Source organism: Hyla sarda, chromosome 4 (genome assembly GCF_029499605.1).
Source record: "Hyla sarda isolate aHylSar1 chromosome 4, aHylSar1.hap1, whole genome shotgun sequence".
NCBI classification, from domain to species: Eukaryota; Metazoa; Chordata; class Amphibia; order Anura; family Hylidae; genus Hyla; species Hyla sarda.
Window position 1 is genome coordinate 405602411 of NC_079192.1, and position 16325 is coordinate 405618735.

General features: G+C 40.6%; 1 protein-coding gene across 10 annotated transcripts in view; it reads right to left on the reverse strand.

Annotated features, from left to right (window-relative positions):
- Nucleotides 1-16325, reverse strand: part of WNT7B (Wnt family member 7B) — a 248747-nt gene that overhangs the window by 209773 nt on the left and 22649 nt on the right. For 5 of the 10 annotated variants that reach the window (XR_008843216.1, XR_008843215.1, XR_008843214.1 and 2 more), the window contains exons 2-3: nt 5925-5983; nt 3215-3600 (exon numbers count right to left, since the gene is read on the reverse strand). The gene's annotated coding sequence lies outside the window, so the exon portion shown is untranslated. Of the gene's footprint in view, nt 1-1875; nt 2215-3214; nt 3601-5924; nt 5984-10150; nt 10314-12377; nt 12603-12641; nt 12940-16325 lie in introns of those variants that run through there. The other 5 variants (XM_056517509.1, XM_056517510.1, XM_056517511.1 and 2 more) reach the window with 5 other exon arrangements.

The window sequence follows — 16325 nt, forward strand, 5'->3', positions numbered from 1 at the left end:
GTCTTTTCTGGACCATTGTAAGTTGAAACCAGACTCAACATACAATGCTTACAGACAGTTCAGATCTGCAAAACATATCAATAGCTGGAAGGACTGACCAATCAGAATGGACATTTCACTGGTAAAACACCTGTATTACTGAAACGTATGCACTGACTGATGTCTGGTAGCGCCCCCTACAGTACAGGGAGGTATTACATGCTCTGTACACTTTACCTGTACCAGGGTTACCTGCTCCTTTGGACACCAGGTGAGGGCGACTCCATGTTACTTTTTTAGGACACTGTGTACTGTACAGGACCCTGAAGAAGCTCCTGTCCTCTACATAGACCAGTGTTTCCAAAGCAGGGCGCCCCCAGCTGTTGCAAAACTGCAACTCCCAGCATGCCCGGACAGCCAACGGCTGTCCGGGCATGCTGGGAGTTGTAGTTTTGCAACAGCTGGAGGATCCCTGCTTGGGAAACACTGAAATAGACAGTGATTACAGCTCCCAGCAGATCTTTCTTACTTTTATATGTAAGGATTTGCTTTATCTCTATTAGTTATCTATTTATTTTTCTTTAATCCTCACTTTTTCCTATTTTTTGGATGACATTTTGGGCCTTTAGAACCAATTACCAGGTTTCCATAGAGTTCTGGTCTCAACATACAATGGCTTCGACATACAATGGTAGTCCCAGAACCAATTAATATTGTAACTTGAGGGACCACTGTACTGGCGAGGATAAAAATATGGCAAGGTGTGGCGGTAAAGGGGAAACGCTGATAAATACGGTAATTGTTCTCTAGGAAGTTCTTCAGACTCCCTAGTGTACATTATAGGTATATACAGCATATACTGTATGATGAGTTTGTTAGCAACCACATATTTTGGGCCATCACCTAGCAGCAGACAGCACAATGACTAGGCTACATGTCCCATGCTGTCACCAAAATAAACAAAAAACACAAAAAGAACAAATGCAACACACATTCAAATGCACATTTTTGTAAACTGGAACAAAAACAAGGGAAGGTCTTAGGGATTAAAACAATACAAACTGACTGAAATATGCCAATCTGACAAAAAAAAAAAGCACACATATTTAAGAAAAAATTTCACAAAGCGAAATTTCGGTAATGTGTTTTATATTTCCATATTGACTTCAAGCTAATATTTGGATGAGGTGCTTTTTAGCCAAAATAATAAAATAAAAAAAAGCCTAAAAACGCAACGTGCGACACCAGCCTATCACAGAAAAAATAATATATATGTCAGTTATTCAGAATACATGATACAAAAATAAAAAAAAATTCAAAATGAAAAAATGTTTTTGTAGAATTGTGAAAAAAGGCATATCTGAAAAAAAAAGGGTACAAAAAAGGTACAGTTAGTTATATACAGTGTCTGCAACTCCATATGAGGTACAGAGCTGACACATTCTCTTTAAAGGGGTACTCCCGTGGAAAACTTTTTTTTTTTTTTTTTTTTTTTTTTTAAAGCCAGAAAGTTGAACACATTTGTAAATTACTTCTATTAAAAAATCTTAATCCTTCCAGTACTTTTTGGGGGCTATATATTACAGAGGAAATGCTTTACTTTTCAGATTTCTCTGATGTCACGACCACAGTGCTCTCTGCTGACCTCTGCTGTCCATTTTAGGAACTGTCCAGAACAGGAGAAAATCCCCAGAGCAAACATATGCTGCTCAGGACAGTTCCTAAAATGGACAGCAGAGGTCAGCAGAGAGCACTGTGGTCATGACATCAGAGAAATCTAAAAAGTAAAGCATTTCCTCTGTAGTATATAGCCCCTAAAAAGTACTGGAAGGATTAAGATTTTTTAATAGAAGTAATTTACAAATTTTAATGTTTAACTTTCTGGCACCAGTTGATTTAAAAAAAAAAAAGTTTTCCACGGGAGTACCCCTTTAAGTTAGAAGTTTAATTCAGATACATAGACAACTAACTATATACAGCTAAACATGTAATAAGAGACACATTTTTTTGTATTATTTAATATTTATTTATAAGTATAATCTTAAAAGTAGAGGGAGTATGTCACCAGAGTAAGTAAACAGTGGGATTGAGGTGGACGGGAGCAGTGCTGGATAGGGAGAGAGATCAGTATGCTCTTTTTTGTTTCCTTTCAGCCCTGGGTCACTGCATTTAGGTTTTTAATTAAATCGGAGCATCTCTTTACTTTGTTAATACCTTTAACGGCTGGCACATGACCTGGAAAATGTTGGCAATATTATGGTATTATCCACAAATACACAGTATACCCTCCAAAACACTACCATTATAACAATGTTTATTGACCTTGACTCAGTGACATTAAATCACACAGCAAGACTAAGAAATTACCATTAGGTAATAACAGTTAGCAATGGGTTAATGTGAAAATCACAAAGAATTTGTCTTAAGTTTGTTACTCCAGGGGATGTGTGTTCTTTTAATTTTTACACCTTTCTTGTTATAAATTTTGTCTATTGCTCACTTACAGGCATTAGTGTTGAGCGGCATAGGCCATATTCGAATTCGCGAATATTCGCGAATATATGGCCGAATAGTCGTCATATATTCGCGAATATTCGCATATTCGTTATATTCTCGTTTTATTTTCGCATATGCGAAAATTCGCGTATGCGAAAATTAACATATGTGAATATTAGCATATACAAAATTAGCATATGCGAAAATTAGCATATGTGAAAATTAGCATATGCGAATTTTCACACGCCAGTCTCACACAGTAGTATTACAGCCTTCTTTACGCCACACAAGCTGAAAGCAGAGAGGGATGATCACTGTGATGTGTACTGTGAAAAAAAACAAAAAAAAAGAATATTCGTCATTACGAATATATAGCGCTAAATTCGCGAATTCGCGAATATGCGATATTCGCGAATAATATTCGAATTGCGAATATTCGTGAGCAACACTAACAGGCATCCCTTTAAAGTGGTTTAGAATGAATTAAGGCCAGATGCAGATATTCACATTACTAAGGCCAGGGCTCTGTGGTGATTCTAAGTATAGAGATCAATACACTTTACGGCCCCAGTTTGTTGATTGGTCCTTATCATGTAAGATCTTGGCTAATTAACATCGGAAAAGTAGGGGAAAAAAATAGGTTGCTATCTATAATATTTACCTTGAGCCCATGAGTGAACTTTGTTAAGCTTACCGGTCATATCACATATATAAAAAAATGCTTCTAAATGTTACTCACTAGGTCATGCAGATTCTTTACATGTGTCTAGCTTCTGTATTTGGCTCACAAGTCCCTCTGTTCTGCTGCTCCCTCAGTCTGACATCCACTGCTCAGGAAGGGGCATGTCCGAGATAAGCACTGAGCCCGCCCTCACTCACCATGCATTCACTTCCTTCCTGAGTCTGCTGGGTCTCTTCATCCAATCACTACAGGCTGCTCTGTAACCCCCTCTTCTCTGTTTTCATGTTGCAGTCTGATGGGACAGAAGTGAGTACAGAGGAGTGCTAGTCCCGTCCTCACTTCCTGGACTTTGTCCCAGCCTGTACTTTAGCTAGGACAAAGATGATGCTGCGGCCAGACAGAATTTTGGTACGGATGGTCTTTGTTTTTATAAGCCCTGATTTCTAAAGAAAGGAGATAAAACATTTTTATGAAGTATATTAACAAGGTTGATGTTTTGTCAAGATGTACAACATATAAAAAGTTTTTGATTTTGACAGTGCCCATTTAAGGTTAAAGGGGTACGCTAGTGGAAAACTTTTTTTTTTTTTTTATCAACTGAGGCCAGAAAGTTAAACAGATTTTTAAATTACTTCTATTAAAAAAATCTTAATCCTTCCAGTACTTATTAGTGGCTGTATACTACAGAGGAAATTCTTTTCTTTTTGGATTTATTTTCTGTCCTGACCACAGTGCTCTCTGCTGACACCTCTGTCCATGTCAGAAACTGTCCAGAGCAGGAGAAAATCCCCATAGCAAACATATGCTGCTCTGGACAGTTCCTAAAATGGACAGAGGTGTCAGCAGAGAGCACTGAGGGTGTGACAAAAAGAAATCAAAAAAGAAAATAATTTCCTCTGTAGTATACAGTATACAGCTGCTAATAAGTACTGGAAGGATTAAGAATTTTTTATAGAATTAATTTACAAATCTGTTTTACTTTCTGGCACCAGTTAATAAAAAAAAAAAAAAAAAGTACCCCTTTAAAACTTCTGAGCAGTCCAAATTATTGGCATTAGCTACCACAGAGTGATTCAATGTCACATTTGTGGTCAGTGCTGAATTTTCCATTGGGCACATGAGGCTCATACCTGGAGAGCATAGTTGCCAACATTTAAAAAAAAAATAGGCTTTGACAGTGTATGATATATTAGGGTGTGGCTTCTTATGGGCAGTATTTGTTGAGTTAAGGCTTACCATGCCCCAAATTTTCTTTTTTAGAAAAATATGTTTTACAGTTTTGCAACAGCTGGAGGCACAGGGTTAAGAAAACACTGCTTTAGGGTAGAGTCACGCATTACGGATCTGCAGCGTATTTTACACTGCAGATCCGTCGGTGACCTGACCCATATTGTGCCTCCAGCTGTTGCCAACCCCGGCCCTGCCTTGCCCCATCCCCTGGCCTGCTTCACCCTTCCAGTACTTATTAGCTGCTGTATGTTCAAGAGGAAGTTCTTTTCTTTTTGAATTTCTTTTCTGTATGACCACAGTGCTCTCTGCTGACACCTCTGTCCATTTTAGGAAATGTCCAGAGTAGGAGCAAATCCCCATAGCAAACCTATCCTGCACCGGACATTTCCTAAAATGGACAGAGGTGTCAGCAGAGAGCACTTTGGTCAGACAGAAAGAAAATTCAAAAAGAAAAGAACTTATAGCATATATGAGCATATAGCAGTTGATAAGTACTGGAAGGATTAAGATTTTAAATAGAAGTAATTTACAAATTTGTTTAACTTTCTGGCACCAGTTGACTTAAAAAAATGTTTCCATGGGAGTACTCCTTTAAAGTTTAAACTGCTGGGGATGGCAGGAATAAATAAAATACATGTACTTAGCTGCCACTGATCCCCTGCCGATTCAGGTCCTGTTGCTTACAGCTTCCTGCTTTCTGTCCCAATGCATATAAAAGTCCCATTTAGCCAATCACTGGCTAAGCGGGGTCACCACTGCAGATCACATGTGGGAGATCAAGAAGCTCTAAACAGTGAGACCGCAACATTCGAATCCTGGCAAGGGATTGGAGACTGGTGAGTACACCTTATTTTTATTTATTTTTTATTTTTTTTAAACGTATTATTTTTTTCATTGATAGCTTTGAAGGGGTTCTCCACCATAAGGTGATTTTAGTACTTACCTGCCAAACAGTAATGGACATGCTTAGGAATGATCAGTGCTTCTCTTGGGGCTAAATGGCTTTGTTGTGATTCCACTATAATGCTACTGGTTGTTTTTGTGACATGGCTATTTCCTGTTGGATTTCCCTCCCTCCAACTACAAGTCCCAGGATCCCTTATTTCTAAGTGTGAGGTCACTTTTCTCCCTCCCACACATCAGTCACCCCACTAATTGAAGGACACCTGGGACAATTCCCTGCAGAATGATGTCCCCTCCAACCCTGCGGTCGCTCCATTAATTGAAGCAGACAGGCTCCCTGTCATCACCTGACTAGTGATGTAATGTCTCGGCCACACTGTAACCTGGGAAAACCTGTATGTTAAAAACAATCACATAAGAATTGTGAGACCAACCATCAAACACATGTACAGACACTATATTATGAACTACACTAACTTTACAGCCCTTGTAGCACAGTCAAATAAAAAAAAAAATCTGGAATATCCCTTTAAAATATTTTTTCCAGATAACACTCTAAAAGGTGAACCTTAAAATCATGTATAATAAAAGTGAATCTTAGATTTATGTAAAATAAAAATTACATAAAACTTACCTTTCCTTTGTTAACTTACAAACAATCCATAACATTCTTCCTCGTGTAGAATGTTCTATCTGAAAAAAAAAATGAGTACAATCTAAATTTTACTTTGCTAATTGCTTTTACAGCTGGCACATAAACTAAGAAAATGTTGGCAATATGATGCAAGTAAATTTTTTTTTTAGCAAAAAAAAAAAAGTGTTGTAAAAATACAGAGTTTAACCCAAAAAATGTCCTACCACAATAACAATTTGTCATTGGCCTTGCTTCAGAAATTACCATTTGGTAATAACAGTTAGCAATGGGGTAATGTGGAAACCGCAAAGTGTTTGACTTTAGTTTGTTACTCCAGGGGACGTGTGTTTTCTTAATTTGAACACCTTTTTGTTATAAATTTTGGCCTATTGCTCAATTATGTGCATCATTTTAAAGTGGTTTAGGATAAATTAAGGCCAGATGCAGATATTCACTAAAGGCCAAGGATTTGTGATGATTTTTAAGTATGGAGATCAGTGCATTTTGCAGTCTAGGTTAGGTGATAGGTCGTTGGTTGTAAGATCATGGTGATTAGGGGCACTCCGGGGAGTTGACCTTATCAGACACTTATCCCCTTATCCACAGTGTCTGATCATGCAGGGTCCAACCTCTAGGACCACCCACAATCTCCAGTATGAGGCCCCCTCTACTTAAAGGGGGGTATTCCAGAAAAAAAAAATGTTATATATATCAACTGGCTCCAGAAAGTTAAACAGATTTGTAAATTACTTCTATTAAAAAATCTTAATCCTTTCAGTACTTATGAGCTTCTGAAGTTAAGGTTGTTCCTTTCTGTTTAAGTGCGCTCTGATGACACCTGTCTCGGGAAACGCCCAGTTTAGAAGAGGTTTGCTATGGGTATATGCTTCTAATCTGGGCGTTTCCCTAGACAGGTGTCATCAGAGAGGACTTAGACAGAAAATAACAACCTTAACTTCAGAAGCTCATAAGTACTGAAAGGATTAAGATTTTTTAATAGAAGTAATTTACAAATCTGAATTCGGGTAGAAAAACAGACATGTCGCACATCTACAATCTTGTATAATGATCTGATTGCTTCTCAGCATAATATCAAAAACTAACAGGTTGTTAGTATACATTTTTGATCAAAAAGTACAAGCCCACTCGCCACGTCAAGGCCACCTATCCAGAGTGGGTCCCTAAAGTCCCTAGCATAAAATGGCGCAGCACTGGGCGGCGACCACCACCGCCGCGACACCAATGCCCACAGGGGGGAACGACCCACTGGCAGAGCGGCCCCAATGCCACTCAAACCAGTCCATGGGCCGCACCCCCCCGCAGACACGGCGCCACGGCAGCAACGTACACCGCACAGCACCACACCAGTGTGAACAAGGTGTAATAGCTCACTTACCATGCTCTCCCAGTCAGACTGGGAGGCTGCTAGGAAAGAAATTTACAAATCTGTTTAACTTTCTGTAGCCAGTTGAGATATATATATATATATATATATATATATTTAAAAAAAAGTTTTTTCCTGGATAACCCCTTTAACAGTCAGCTGTGCACTCCAGGCCCCACATTCCTAGACAAGCGCAAGTGATGACCCACTCAGCCAATCTCCAGCCCCAGTGATGAATGGGCTGTCACTTGCGCTTGTCCGGGAAGGTGGGGCTGGAGCACACACCGTGGTCCCAGCAATCGGAGCCCAACCCCACCCGATGATTTGACACTTATATCCTATCCTGTGGATAAAGTGTCTAATAAGTTCAGCTCCCCAAAGTACCCCTTTATGTCATGTTATTTGTACTGATTGCAAAAGTTACTTTTAGCACTACTGACCCTATAGAACTCATATCTGGGTAAATAGTCAGGCCCAGATAAGGTGAATTGCATTGTTTGAATATTTTTGGCAATTCACGAAGGTCATAATATTTATGTTGACCATAATTAATCATTTATAATTGAATTATGGTATTATTATTATTCCCGACATTCAACATCCCAAAAATTTTGAGAAAATGGTCTCTAGCTATTAAGATGGCAGTCCATTTCGTTTAAGATGGAGCTACTGAGCTGCCCACCCCGTTGGCAGTACAACAGTGCTGCAACTGCAAAGAAAACCTACCCATTTGTTCTGGTAGTTCTATTATACCCTTTAGCTACCTGTATTTCCATTAGGGAAACACATTTTGCTAGGAACACATAGGGTATGTGCACATTACAGAATATCCTCCTGGAGAAATTTAGAGCGGACATTCTGTGTGTAGCAGACCCTTCCATAATGAATCCGCTGTATGACTGCACAGACATGCGCCAACCCCATTAATGGGAATACAGTTCTGTGCAGTATTCCGCTTAACCCCTTAAGGACTCGGAGCATTTAATTTTAATTCTACGTTTTAGTTTTTTTCCTCCACGCCTTCTAAAAATCATAACTCTCTTATATTTTATCCACAGACGAGTACGAGGGCTTGTTTTTTGCGCGACCAGTTGTCCTTTGTAATTACGTCACTCATTTTACCATAAAATGTATGGCGCAACCAAAAAAAATGCTATTTGTGTGGGGAAATTAATAAGAAAACCGCAATTTTGCAAAGGTTTTGTTTTCACGCTGTACTCTTTACGGTAAAATAGACATGATTTCTTTATTCTGTGGGTCAATACGATTAAAAAGAATACCCATGATTACATACTTTTCTATTATTATACAGCATAAAAAAAAAACGCAAAATTTTTAACCAAATGAGTATGTTTAAAATCCCTCTATTTTGCTGACCTATAACTTTTTCCGGCCTGACAAAGCGCCCTTTGGCGCGATACGGGACCGTGGCCGCCGTCCGAGCTTCCCCCCTATTCCATCAAGCCTTCCTGCTGAGCCCTCCGTGAATACAGTTTGAAGACCACCACCATCAGCAGTGTGAGTGCTCCGTTTTTCCTTTTTTCTTGTTTGCTTCCTTATCTGTACTTAACCCCTTAAGGACACATGACGTACTGGAACGTCATGTGTCCGCTCCCGATCATAGCAGGTCGGGCCCGGCCGGGACCCGTGGCTAATAGCGCGCGGCATTGATCACGGAAGTTGAACGCCGCATCTAAAGTGAAACTGAAACCATGCCGGTTAGCTCAGTGGGCTGTTCGGGATAGCGGCGGCGAAATCGCGGCATCCCGAACAGCTTACAGGACAGCAGGAGGGTCCCTACCTACCTGCCTCCTCGCTGTCCTATCGCCGAATGACTGCTCAGTGCCTGAGATCCAGGCATGAGCAGTCAAGCGGCAGAATCATCGATCACTGGTTTCTTATGAGAAACCAGTGATCAATGATGAAGATCAGTGTGTGCAGTGTTATAGGTCCCTATGGGATAACAATGATCAGTATAAGAGATCAGTGTGTGCAGTGTTATAGGTCCCTATGGGAGCTATAACACTGCAAAAAAAAAAAAGTGAAAAAAAAAAAGTGAATAAATATCATTTAACCCCTTCCCTATTAAAAGTGTGAATCACCCCCCTTTTCCCATAAATTCCCGTAAATAAAAATAAACATATATGGTATCGCCGCGTGCGGAAATTAATTAAACCGCACGGTCAATGGCGTACGCGCAAAAAAATTCCAAAGTCCAAAATAGTGCATTTTTGGTCACTTTTTATATCATGAAAAATTGAATAAAAAGCGATCAATAAGTCCTATCAATGCAAAAATGGTACCGTTAAAAACTTCAGATCACGGCGCTAAAAATTAGCCCTCATACCGCCCCATACACGGAAAAATAAAAAAGTTACAGGGGTCAGAAATGACAATTTTAAACGTATTAATTTTCCTGCATGAAGTTATGATTTTTTCCAGAAGTACGACAAAATGAAACCTATACAAGTAGGGTATCATTTTAATCATATGGACCTACAGAATAAAGATAAGGTGTCATTTTTACCGAAAAATGTACTACGTAGAAACGGAAGCCCCCAAAATTACAAAACGGCGTTTTTTTTTTCAATTTTGTCTCACAATGATTTTTTTTTCCGTTTCACCGTAGATTTTTGGGCACAATGACTGATGTCATTACAAAGTAGAATTGGTGGCGCAAAAAATAAGCTATCATATGGATTTTTAGGTGCAAAATTTAAAGAGTTATGATTTTTTAAAGGCAAGGAGCAAAAAAACGAAAATGCAAAAACGGAAAAACCCCCGGTCCTTAAGGGGTTAAATACGTGATGCACCATTAAGATACACATGCTGGGTCACTGACCTCCTAACCGTCCACTTGGATACATAAGGATTTATTGCCGGTGCCGATTTTTGTCACTATCTTTTTTGCTTCTGTGCTTTTCTCTGGTTGCTGTATATTAAAATATAATGTTAATGATCCCGTAGGGTGAACGGCCATATAATGGCTTGTTTTTTGCGTGACCAATTGTACTTTGTAATGAAACCTCTGATTTTACCATAAAATGTACGGCGAACCCCAAAAAATATTTTTTTTAGGAAAAAAATTTAATGAAAACCACAATTTTGCACATTTTATAGGGTTTTGTTTTCACACTGTACAATTTACGGTAAAAATGACATGTGTTCTTTATTCTGTGGGTCAATACGATTAAAATAATACCCATGGCTAGATACTTTTATATTTTTGTACCGCTTTAAAAAAAAAAAAAAATTTTAATCTTTTTGTACAAAATCAGTAATCTAAAATCGCCCTATTTTGACCACCTATAACTTTTAAATTTTTCCGTATATAGGGCAGTATGAGGGCTCATTTTTTGCGCCGTCATCTGAACTTTTTATCGATACCACATTTGCATATATAAAACTTTTATATCATTTTTATAAATTTTTTGGGAATAAAATGTGAAAAAAGCAGCATTTTTGGACTTTTTAATTTTTTTACGTTTACGCCGTTCACCGTACGGGATCATTAACATATTTTGATAGTTCAGACATTTACGCATGCGGCGATACCAAATATGTTTTTTTTTAAATTACGCTTTTTGGGGTAAAATGGGAAAAACTGACAATTTTTTTTTTTTTATTGGGGAGGGGATTTTTCACTTTTTTAACTTTTTATTTTTACATTTTTCCACTTTTTGGTTTCTTCACACTTTTTATGTCCCCCTATTGATTGCCAATAGAGATGAGCGAACTTACAGTAAATTCGATTCGTCACGAACTTCTCGGCTCGGCAGTTGATAACTTATCCTGCATATTTCAGGTGCTCTGGTGGGCTGGAAAAGGTGGATACATTCCTAGGAAAGAGTCTCCTAGGACTGTATCCACCTTTTCCAGCCCACCAGAGCACCTGAAAGCTGAACTAATTTATGCAGGATAAGCCATCAACTGCCGAGCTGAGAAGTTCGTGACGAATCGAATTTACTGTACGTTCGCTCATCTCTAATTGCCAATACGTTTCAGTGCTATGTATAGGACATAGCACTGATCAGTATTATCAGCTATCTCCTGCTCTGGTCTGCTCAATCTCTGACCAGAGCAGGAGATGCCGGGAGATGGCCGGAGCCAGATGAGGGGACCTCAGTCCGCCATTACAGATGATCAGATCGCCGCGGCAGCGCTGCGGGCGAACCAATCATCTATTTTATTATGCGCATTGCCGCATATGCCGTGATCTGTACAGATCACGGCATCTGAGGGGTTAATGGCGGACATGCGCGCGATCTGGGATGTCGGCCATTACCGGCGGGTCCCCGGCTGATAGCAGCCGAAACCTGCCGTGTATGACGCGAGCACCGCTGGTGCGGGAAGTCCCGATAAAACCAGGACGTACATTTGTGTCCGTGGTCGTTGAAGGGTTAAACATACTAAATTGGTTATAAAGTTGGGTATCATTTTATTTGTATTGACCCACAAAATAAAGAAAATTTCATTTTTACCTAAATTGTACAGCGTGATAACAAAACCTCCCAAATTTGCGGTTTTCTTTTTAATTTCCCCACACAAATAGTATTTTTTTGGTTGCGCCATACATTTTATGGTCAAACGAGTGTTGTTATTACAAAGGACAACTGGTCGCGCAAAAAACAAGCCCTCATACTAGTCTGTGGATGGAAATATAAAAGAGTTATGATTTTCAGAAGCCGATGAAGCAAAGACAAAAACGTAAAAATAAAATTTGCTGAGTCCTCTAAAGGGGTACTCCGGCAGTCACGCCCCCTCCCACAGACTTGCACAGCGGGAGTGTCGGGGGGTGACGTCACACCGGGGGCGATACTCCGACACCGTGGTCGCCACCCGGCTGTTTGTAAACTGGCACCGCGGCGTGCAGCTCAAACAGGTGGGTGGCGATTACAAGATTGTGAGGGTTCCCAGCGGCGGGACCCCTGTGTTTTGGATAGGGGATAAGATATCTCAGGGCCGGAGTACCCCTTTAAGGCCAAAATGGGTCGAGTCCTTAAGAGGTTAACGTATATGTTAAAAAAGTATATGCTAAACAGAAACAAAAACGTAGTGTGAACCCTCACCAAAGGAGAAAAGAAAAAAAAAAAGTGAAAATTGCTGTGGTATGAAAGGGTTAAGGATATGGACACATAACCCACAACAGAGCAGATGAAACATATAGGACAGTGACCAATCAGATTCCATCTTTTACTTAAACTGAAAGCCTGATTGGTTGCTACGGGCAACAGGTAAAACTGTTGCATCCAATCAGAATACAGCTTTCAAACTGAGGCAGAATGAAAAGTATAATCGGCAATCTGATTGGCTGATCTGTGTGGTAACAGTACCTCACGTTACGGCCGCCATTTTCTCTCCGTTTCCCGCCCTGCCCCCAACACATCGCCGCTCGTGTAATGATTCTCCCTTCACCGCAAGCACACACGTTCTCGATCCAGAACTGTGTCGCTCATACACGTGACCCCCCTCACCGAACGGTAAAATCTCATGTCCGCCATTACAGAGAGACACGTCACGATGCGAATATCGAGAAACCCGACGGGAATCAGCCGCCGAAATGTAACTTCAGCTCATGACTGTGCAGCGCTCGGGGAAGCCGCCGCCATCTTGTCAGTGAGGGGAAGAAGGGCGGGCAAAGATGGCGGGACAGGGGAGCTGAGGGAAAGACAGAGTTCAAGTTTCAAATACGTCGCCTGCCCTAAAAACTGAGGACGAAAGGAGCGTGTTCCCACGGCTGGGGGAGAGGAGGGATAACAAACACCTCAGCTTTTCCCTATAAGAGCTTTATACGAGCCGGTCTTCCATTTTGTGACTTTATAATCTATGAGGTGAACTATAAAGATGATGATGGAAAATATAGACAATTTTTTTTAGTCATGAATTCAACTACATTATCTCTCTATCCTGCCCATACACACAACCTAGCAACCAGAAGCCATATTCCCGCCGAATCTAATGGATATTCTGCGCAGAAGTCCACGTGTTGTGAGTTAGAATCCAATGAATAGCGGTATATCCCCTGAAGCTCTGTGGTAGAAATCCCATTAACCCCTTAAGGACCAGGCCATTTTACACCTCAGGACCAGAGCGTTTTTTGCACATCTGACCACTGTCACTTTAAACATTAATAACTCTGGAATGCTTTTAGTTATCATTCTGATTCCGAGATTGTTTTTTCGTGACATATTCTACTTTAACATAGCGGTAAAATTTTGTGGTAACTTGCATCCTTTCTTGGTGAAAAATCCCAAAATTTGATGAAAAATTTGAAAAATTTGCATTTTTCTAACTTTGAAGCTCTCTGCTTGTAAGGAAAATGGATATTCCAAATAAAAAAAATTTTGATTCACATATACAATATGTCTACTTTATGTTTGCATCATAAAATTGACGTGTTTTTACTTTTGGAAGACACCAGAGGGCTTCAAAGTTCAGCAGCAATTTTCCAATTTTTCACAAAATTTTCAAACTCACTATTTTTCAGGGACCAGTTCAGGTTTGAAGTGGATTTGAAGGGTCTTCATATTAGAAATACCCCACAAATGACCCCATTATAAAAACTGCACCCCCAAAAGTATTCAAAATGACATTCAGTCAGCGTTTTAACCCTTTAGGTGTTTCACAGGGATAGCAACAAAGTGAAGGAGAAAATTCACAATCTTCATTTTTTACACTTGCATGTTCTTGTAGACCCAATTTTTTTATTTTTACAAGGGGTAAAAGGAGAAAATGTATACTTGTATTTGTAGCCCAATTTCTCTCCAGTAAGCACATACCTCATATGTCTATGTAAATTGTTCGGCGGGCGCAGTAGAGGGCTCAGAAGCGAAGGAGAGACAAGGGGATTTTGGAGAGTACGTTTTTCTGAAATGGTTTTTGGGGGGCATGTTGCATTTAGGAAGCCCCTATGGTGCCAGAACAGCAAAAAACCCTCACATGGCATACCATTTTGGAAACTAGACCCCTTGAGGAACATAACAAGAAATTAAGTGAGCCTTAATACCCCACAGGTGTTTCACGACTTTTGCATATGTAAAAAAAAAATTTTTTTTTTCACTAAAATGTGTTTCCCCCCAAATTTCACATTTTTGCAAGGGTTAATAGCAGAAAAGACCCCCCAAAATTTGTAACCCCATCTCTTCTGAGTATGGAAATACCCCATGTGTGGACGTCAAGTGCTCTGCTGGCGCACTACAATGCTCAGAAGAGAAGGAGCGCCGTTGAGCTTTTGGGAAAAAAAATTGTTTGGAATGGAAGTCAGGGGCCATCTGCGTTTACAAAGCCCCCCGTGGTGCCAGAACAGTGGAACCCCCCACATGTGACCCTATTTTGGAAACTACACCCCTCACAGAATTTAATAAGGGGTGCAGTGAGTATTTACACCCCACTGGCGTTTGACAGATCTTTGGAACAGTGGGCTGTGCAAATGAAAAATAAAATTTTTCATTTTCACGGACCACTGTTCCAAAAATCTGTCAAACACCTGTGGGGCGTAAATGCTCACTGTACCCCTTATTACATTCCGTGAGGGGTGTAGCTTCCAAAATGGGGTCACATGTGGGTATTTTTTGGGGGGGGTTTATGTCAGAACCGCTGTAAAATCAGCCACCCCTGTGCAAATCACCAATTTAGACCTCAAATGTACATGGTGCACTCTCACTCCTGAGCCTTGTTGTGCACCCACAAAGCATTTTACACCCACATATGGGGTATTTCTGTACTCAGGAGAAATTGCGTTACAAATTTTGGGTGTCTTTTTTTTCCTTTTAACGCTTGTGAAAATAAAAAGTAAAGGGCAACACCGGCATGTTAGTGTAATTTTTTTTATTTTTTTACACTAACAAGCTGGTGTAGCCCCAACTTTTCCTTTTCCTAAGGGGTAAAAGGAGAAAAAGCCCCCCAAAATTAGTAGTGCAATTTCTCCCGAGTACGGTGATACCCCATATGTGGCCCTAAACTGTTGCCTTGAAATACGACAGGGCTCCAAAGTGAGAGAGCGCCATGCGCATTTGAGGACTAAATTAGGGATTGCACAGGGGTGGACATAGGGGTATTATACGCCAGTGATTCCCAAACAGGGTGCCTCCAGCTGTTGCTAAATTCCCAGCATGCCTGGACAGTCAGTGGCTGTCCGGAAATGCTGGGAGTTGTTGTTTTGCAACAGCTGGAGGCTCCGTTTTGGAAACACTGCCATACAATACGTTTTTCATTTTTATTGGGGGGACAGTGTAAGGGGGTGTATATGTAGTGTTTTACTCTTTATTAGGTGGTAGTGTAGTGTAGTGTAGTGTTTTTAGGGTACATTCGCACTGGCGGGTTACGGTGAGTTTCTCACTAGAAGTTTGAGATACGGCGAAAAATTTGCCGCAGCCCAAACTTGGAGCAGGAAACTTACTGTAAGCCTGCCCGTGTGAATGTACCCTGTACGTTCACATGGGGGGGGGGGGGGCAAACCTCCAGCTGTTCCAAAACTACAACTCCCAGCATGTACTGACAGACCGTGCATGCTGGGAGTTGTACTTTTGCAACAGCTGGAGGCACACTGGTTGGAAAACCTTCAGTTAGGTTCTGTTACCTAACTCAGTATTTTCTAACCAGTGTGCCTCCAGCTGTTGCAAAACTACAACTCCCAGCATGTACTGATCGCCGAAGGGCATGCTGGGAGATGTAGTTATGCAATAGCTGGAGGTACGCAACTACAACTCCCAGCATGCCGAGACAGCTGATTGCTGTTTGGACATGCTGGGATTTGCAGTTTTGCATCTGTTGGGCTACAGTTTTAGAGACCACTGCAAAGTGATCTCCAAACTGTGGACCTCCAGCTGTTGCAAAACTACAATTCCCAGCATGCCCTGACAGCAAACAGTTGTTTGAGCATGCTAGGAGTTGTAGTTTTGCAAGATCTGGAGGGCTACAGTTTAGGGACCACTATATAGTGGTCTCAAACTGTAGCCCTCCAGCTGTTGCAAAACTACATATTCCAGCATGCCCAAACAGCAGTCTGGGCATGCTGG